This window comes from Sorex araneus, chromosome 1 (assembly GCF_027595985.1).
Source record: "Sorex araneus isolate mSorAra2 chromosome 1, mSorAra2.pri, whole genome shotgun sequence".
Classification (NCBI taxonomy): domain Eukaryota; kingdom Metazoa; phylum Chordata; class Mammalia; order Eulipotyphla; family Soricidae; genus Sorex; species Sorex araneus.
Window position 1 is genome coordinate 199490103 of NC_073302.1, and position 7328 is coordinate 199497430.

Genomic DNA, 7328 nt, shown 5'->3' on the forward strand with positions numbered 1-7328 from the left:
GTGACTTTATTAGAGGGGTGGGGAGTGGCAAACTCAAATCCAGCAATAATCACGGATAACTCCTTAGGGATTCAGGGTGTAAAGTTCAGTCGGACGCATGCATGGGAAGTTCTCACTTACTGTCCCCTGCAAACCTTTGAAATCACAGCTTGTTTTTTGGCTCAGGGTCACACCAGGAGCTGCCAGGTGTCTACAGCCTTACCATGACCACTACCAGTTGGGCCTTCTCCTAGCCTCCACCTGCATGTCAGTCTGTTCTTATCAGAGGGTTCACAGGATTTATATAGAATTTGAATTTCGGGTAAGAGATAGGTCAGGAGTGCAGGCCCTGGCTTTGGAAGCACCCTGCGATGGTATAATGGGTTCATTTTCAGTTGGCCATGCCCGCGATGCTAATGGGTTACTTCTGGCTCTTCTCATTGATCACCCACTGCAAGACGTGGGGACACTTTCTGTCTGATGGAGATTGAAACTTGATTGAAGTGCATGCCAGGCAGGCACCCTATGCTCTATGCTATCTCTGAGGCCATCAAAAAAAGTTTTTTCTCTGGTTAAATTCCAGAAAGTTGTGATAGTAGATGTTCTTTTTCCTACAGTATACAACTCATATTTCTTGAGTGTGTGTTTTTGCTTTGGTTTCACATTCACCGGTAGTCTGGGCTTCCTTCCGACTCTTCACTCAGGAATCACTCCTGGTGGGCTTTGTGGACTGTAGGGATGAGGGATGTCAAACCCGGGTAACTGTGTGCAATGCCAGTGCCCTCCCTTCTCTGTGTTTTATTGATCTTTCTCCGGGACCTGATTTTTACCTATTGAGCTAGATATGTTTGTTCAAATGTTATAGAATATTCAGTTAGTGTGGATCCAGGAGCCCTAACAACAGGACAGCAGGTCAGTTGCTTGCTTTACCTTCCCTGAGAGTGGAGGGCATCGTGGATTACAACGCACTTTTGTGTCCCCTGGAGAGGAAGGAACATCTAGCAAAGTCTTTTAGGGTGGGTCTTGAGCTGTGCCTTAGGGTGACGCTGGTCAGGTCCATGAGTTGTGCTCCGTTCTGGTTCTCATGTGTCTGACTTCTCTTTCAGATGATTCCATGGAGCCACATGTCAGTCCTTGGGAATTACAGAAGCTGCAGACAATGGTGACGCACCATCTGACACACTGTCTCTAGGTGGGAGGAGAATGATGTGGTGACATGATGCAGTGACAGGCAGGTACCGGTTTCTAGGGTCTCTGTCTTGAATTTCAGGAAGGAGTCCTGGGATGTAATTCCTGGCCTGAGTGCTCCGACTCTCTGCTATTTGAGGCTACTGTGTCCTTGTCTGTTGGTTTCCTTTTATTTGGGTTTAGCCACAACCAGCAGTGCTCGAGGAGTACTTCTAACTCAGTGCTCAATTATCATTCCTACAAGATCTCAGAGACCCTGTCAGTTGGCATGGATTCAAGACTGTCTTCAGTTTCATTTGTATTTTTTTCCTTTTGAGCAACATTTAGTGATCATTATATTTTAGGACAGGAATGATACTGTGTGCTTTAAAACTGTTTCACTTACTAACTTGTCTTTGCAAAGTAACTGTACTTTGATTTATGCAACGTATTTCTTTTAAAAAAAATCTTTTTAATTAGTGAATCACTGTGAGGGTAGAGTTAACAGATTTATGTATTTTCGTGCTTGTGTTTCAGTCATACAATGCTCAGGTACCCATCCCTCCACCAGTGCCCATTCTCCAACACTGATGATCCCAGTATCCCTCTACCCCTCCCCACTCTATCCCCCCCACCCCACCTCGCCTCTGTGGCAGGGAATTCCCTTTTGGGAGGTGATGGAAGGGTCACAACGAGTGATTCTCCTGGGTTACTTCTGGCTCAGGGCACCCACTTAAGTGTGCATGTTACTCCTGGTAAGATTTCACACTAGGTTGCATTACCCCTGATTTCCAAAACAGCCCTGATGCATCACCCCCTCTGCCACCAGGCTCTGCATCCTCTGACAGCTTCCTGCGGAACCCCTAGAACCTACCAATAAGTGGGGAGCATGTGAAAGTCAAAAAGCTCCACCAGATACTATTGAGTCCCAAAAAGTGAGGAATGTATCCCCTAACTTCACAGGGCAGGAGGCTAGTACACTGAGAGGACATCTGCCTTGTATGCTACTGTGACGGCAGCCAGCAGCCCCTAGGATCCCCTGAGCACCCCCAGGATAGAACCCTGAGTGCAGTCAGGAGTTACCCCTAAACAAATATTTTTTAAAGGTATAGAAAAAAAAAGCCTCCACAGATACCTTTGAAAAGGGTATCTATGACCCTTAGGATGACTCTGGATTCAGTCTCAGGAATGAAAGGTGGCCAGCAACAGGCTGGCCTGGGGACACTCCCCACATGACCCTTGCCCCCACCCGTGACCATTTTTGTGAGGGAGCTAACACATGCCTAATGCAGTCGCACACGCCCCGGGGAAACTGAGACTTCTTCTGGCTCTGACACTTTCTCTTTGGATGGGGGCCGAGTGACAAGTCAGCAGGGAGGGCGCAGTCCTGGCATCCTGAATCCCGAAGCACAAAGAAGGGAGTCGCCCTGAGCACCGTGGGTGTGGCCCATAACACATAGAACAGTCATTTAAAAAGAATTGACTCTCACTTGTTTGTCCCGTTATTTTTGCTGTTCTGGAACTTTCCGAGACCTCACTCCCCAAGCTCTTATTCCTCCCAGCCCCGCGCCACGTCTCACACCCGGGTTTCTTTGGAGATTTTGGGGTGATCACTCCCGGCCATGCTGGGGGACCCTGCGTGGTCGCGAGGAATGGGCCAGCGCCCTCCCAAGACTGACGCCCCCTCCGCGTCTCTCGGGAGTCTCCTGAGGAAAACCCCGCTGCTCCTTGAAATCAGTGAATAAACAAGATGAACTCCCCCACGGTGCAGCGGTGCCAGGTGAAGGGCCGCAGCCCCCCACCCCACCACTGAGCGACCCGTGGCCCACTTGGTGACACTTGGCTGGCGAGACAAAAGGCCCTTGGGGACGCCTCCTGTCCCCTAGCACCCCAAAGCCTACACCTTCCCTGCTCCTCAGCAGGCAACAATGTCAGGACTGGAACTTCCGGGAGGCTAAGCGCTGGGTTCTGTGACGTCACTGCATCGCCGCTCATGGCCTTAAAGGGCCAGGCTCCAAGGACTCCTGACCAGGCCGTTTCTAGTAAGGAATGTAATTTTTTTCTGTTTCTTGCCTTTAGTCAGGTGACCCGAATGTCTGGAGATCACCAAGTACAAGACAAATAGAGAGTGAGGGACTGAACAGATGGCATATGCAGCAAAGTCTTTATTTTTTATGAAAAGAAGAAAGATCACTAAGATTCCATGCAAACCACCTCCTGGAGCATGCCTTAGCATGGTCTTACCCTGCCTGTTATTCCCAAGGGTCAGCATTAGGCTCCAAAACAGAGACCTGGAGGAGAAATTAGAGCAGTGAGCAGAGAGAGGACAGACCTCTAGCCCTGACCTGGAAGGTTCCTGCTTGGCCCCAGAGATGTCCTGATGGCAGGCACTCTGGGGTACCTGGTCAAGCCCCACCTCGGGGAGACACTGCCAGATGCTCCTTCCTCTCCTGGGGATGCAAGTAGGCTGGAATTTGGGCTGTCTGTCAGGAGAGGAGTGACGGGCTCGGTGGATAGTTGATATTGCAGCCCTGAGATCCAGGACTCCTCCCTGGGTCCTAAGGAAGGTCTTTATGAGCCCAGCCTGGGGCTACCTCCTAGGCCAGGAGCCCCTATGATTAAACACCCCTGAGCTTCAGGGCTGCCCACAGCAATCACAGCCCCCTAAGGGGCTCTGCGTGGGTGTTGCCACAGGGAATCAGCATGAACAAAACTTTATCCTTGTTATGCTCACAAAATTATCATGAGTATGTATGTCTGAGTGTGAGTGTGTTTCAATGTTTGGGTCACAACAGGAAGTGCTCAGCGCTATTTGAACTTGGCAATCAGGGAACACTGCTGTTGTGGCTTGGGGGACCATTTGGAATTCCAGGGATTGAGCCTGGGTTGGCCTCGTGCAAGATAAGAGACCTCCCCAAAGTACTAGCAATCAGGCTCTATCTAAATAAATTTCTCTCCAACAAAGTACGAGTGATCCCTAAAGAACTATCCCCTCCTCATCAAAAAACCCAACTACCCGGGATTAGTGTTTGAATATTAAATGTAATCAAATATAGTAAACTACCTTATCAAATAGAAAATAAAAAATAACCCCTTGCTTTAAAAATAACCCCTTTACAAGCAATATTCACCCCAACAGCCGGGGTTGCCTGGTCAGGGTCAAAGAGCTGGTGACGAATTGAGAGATACTTTTCAACTTAACTTGAGAGAGCAGAAATTCTTTATCAGGAAAAAGACACTAAAGTGGGGGCGGAGAGACAGTTAAGAGAATACGGTGAAAATGATCAATCCTAGGCATCCCATGTGAAAACATGATCACTGATGGAAAAAATTTCTGAGAGTAGAGCCTAGAGTATCCTCTGGGGAATTACAGGTGTACCACCCACCCCCCCCCAAAAAAAAACAACTAAAATTGTCAGAAAAGTAAATTTTATTTAAAACCCCCAGCCACATGCTAGGACCAGGCCCCCAGGATTCCTAATGGCAGCTGCCAATGAAAAACACGAACTTCAACAAGGTCCTTCACCAATGGGAGCTGAGGAGCTGCCCCTCAGAGAGATCTGGCAGTTTGCATACGCATGTCTAAACCAAAAGCTTCAGGAGAGGGTCCGTCTCAACCCCTGGTTGAGAGGGTTGGGATGCTGAAGACCTCTGCCAATAGCAGGTCTGGCACCCCAAGACCCGCAGCCCACCATGCTCTGCTCTGCACCCAGGACTCACTGCCCCATCGCAGGTCTGGAGGAGGAGATGCCCACAAAGATCACACGCTCATACCTGAGACCCCTGTGCTGCACAAAATTCCCCCCACTACATCTACCAAAGCTCCACATCCTCCTAAAGCCTTGGGAGCACAGTGGACCCCAAGAACAAATTAGATATGGTTGAGGGGGAGTGAAAAACAACCACAAAGTGCCCCCAAAGCTGGCACGGTCCCGTAGGTCGCGGGTACAGGGACTAGAAGGGAGAGGCGCTCACATCCTTCCACTAATTGGCCGTCAGTGTCCCCCTTCGATGGTGATATATCACGTTGTCCTTTAAACCCATGCCCGTAGGATGCCTGATCCACCTGACATCATTAGGATATAAATGTGCACATGGAAGACTCCCATCTGTGGCATCATCAATTTCAGCAAGGAGCCTTAAAGTGCCAGGTTCCAAGTGGAGACAGACCATTATGCCAGCCCAAGTGAATTGGTGCCAGGGGGATGGGCTTGGATAAAGGAGAGGAGAGGCAAGTGCTGGAGGGGCCGGCAACAGACTTCAGGGCAGTGCGTTAAGGCAGAGTCCCGTTACCCTGTACTGGTCAAACATAGAACCAGTGCTCCCACATATGCCTCCATCATAAAAACAGAAGCAGGCTGATTCAAGGCAAAACAGACAAATGGCTCATGAGTCAACGAGTGTTTAAAACTAAAATAAAAAGAAAGGCGAGGGCGAGGGAAAGAGCGCCTCACTGCACCGAGCCAGGCACAGGGCCTAGGGCAGCAGTGCTGTCTCTCCCGCCACCCGAGTTCAGTACCCTCTGGCCGCTTCCCCCACCCCAGGGAGGTTGATGGCGATGATGTGGCAGGCGAAGGAAGGAATGGAGCCAAGATGGTTGGTCTCACTTGCAGTTTATTCCAATCTTCCCTCTATACACTCTCCTCCCCCACTCCTCTCCGAACCCCTTTTATTGATCATGGCCCTTCCAAAGGGCGCAATACATTGACATCACCAAAGGCACCAAAAGATCTTACAGGAAGAACATTGAGGCAACATTATTCTCTTGTATCTGCAGGCCAGTAATCTAGGCCTCCGGAAAGAAGATACAAAACCAAAACCGAAGCCTTCATTGGGCTGAAAGCACTCGGATTTACATCCCAAAGACTGGGGCTGGGCTGCCACAAGAAATCTACATGTCAATTACAAACTAGACAGCCCCTGAAATTTACATCCCAAAGACTAGGCTGGGCCAGAGCCTGGAATCTACAATGTCAAGTCAGGCCTGGCTAGCACCTAAGATCTGTGTGTCAAAGACCAGCTAGGCTTCTTGTGAAAAAAGGGAAAACTGCCTCTGAAATTATCTCCAGAAGGCAGCTGAAAAAGGGAAAATATTCCAACAAATGAGTTTCTCCAGAAGTGATCCATCAAGATGAGGTAAAAGCAGTGATTCTGAAGCCAGCCCTGAAAATGCAGAGGAACTGGCCTAGCAGCAACCCTGAGAGCTGGAGAGACAACAGACAGGACCGAAGTCTGGCAAAAACATCAGAGAGCACTGTACAGTGAGCAATCTACCCCTTGAAAACATGTGAGCAGTGAACTCTCATCTACAAGGAAACCCCAGGATACAGCTTTAGAGACATGTTTTCAACCAAGAGTCTGGGGCTGGAGAATAGTACTTTGGCTTAATGCTTATGTTGAACATGGTTTATCTGAGTTCCATTCCGGCATCCAGAACAAAACCAGGACAAACTCCTAAGAACTGCCAAGTATGGCATAAATTAATTAAAACGTACTTCAATAAATAAATCCCACGTGTGGACCAATACTAAGAACAGAGGTGCATAGGAGCTAATGAGCACCAAACCTTGCAGGATCATTTTGTAGACTTGGTCTTTTGGACAGATCAAAAATGGTTTTAATCATTCTGGAGGCTAGTAGGGTTGAGATTATACCACTTTCAAAAGCAAACACGCTCAGGGCACAAGCCAGGGAGGGTCCTCAGACACTCACTCCCACACAGGCCTCTTCTTCCTGTGCTTATGGGTCCTCATTACAGACAGGACATCAGCGCAGGCTTCACCCTAAAAAGCCCTGTCACCACAGAAACAGGGTATTAATTAGTGACAAGGAAAACATGACAAGCCATCCCCGTGTGTCCCTAACAAAATCGGGCACATTCCTCAAAAGGCTTGAATAGAATCCCACATCTGATATGCACTAAATGGGCAATTAACAGTTACATAAGTCCTAGGTTTTAATTCCAGTCTGAAATTGAGTCATACTGTAGCCCTCCCAAAAATCCCTGGAAGTGACTCTAAGCTCTAAGTAGCATGTGATGGGGTGAGGCCCTAAAAAAAATGAATTCATGTTCAGAGTGATACTCCAACAGGGTGGGCGCTTGGTGACAGACACATCTGGGTTTGATCCCTGGCAATCATATAGCACTGTCAAGAGAAATTCCCGAGCTTTACTCCCTTTAT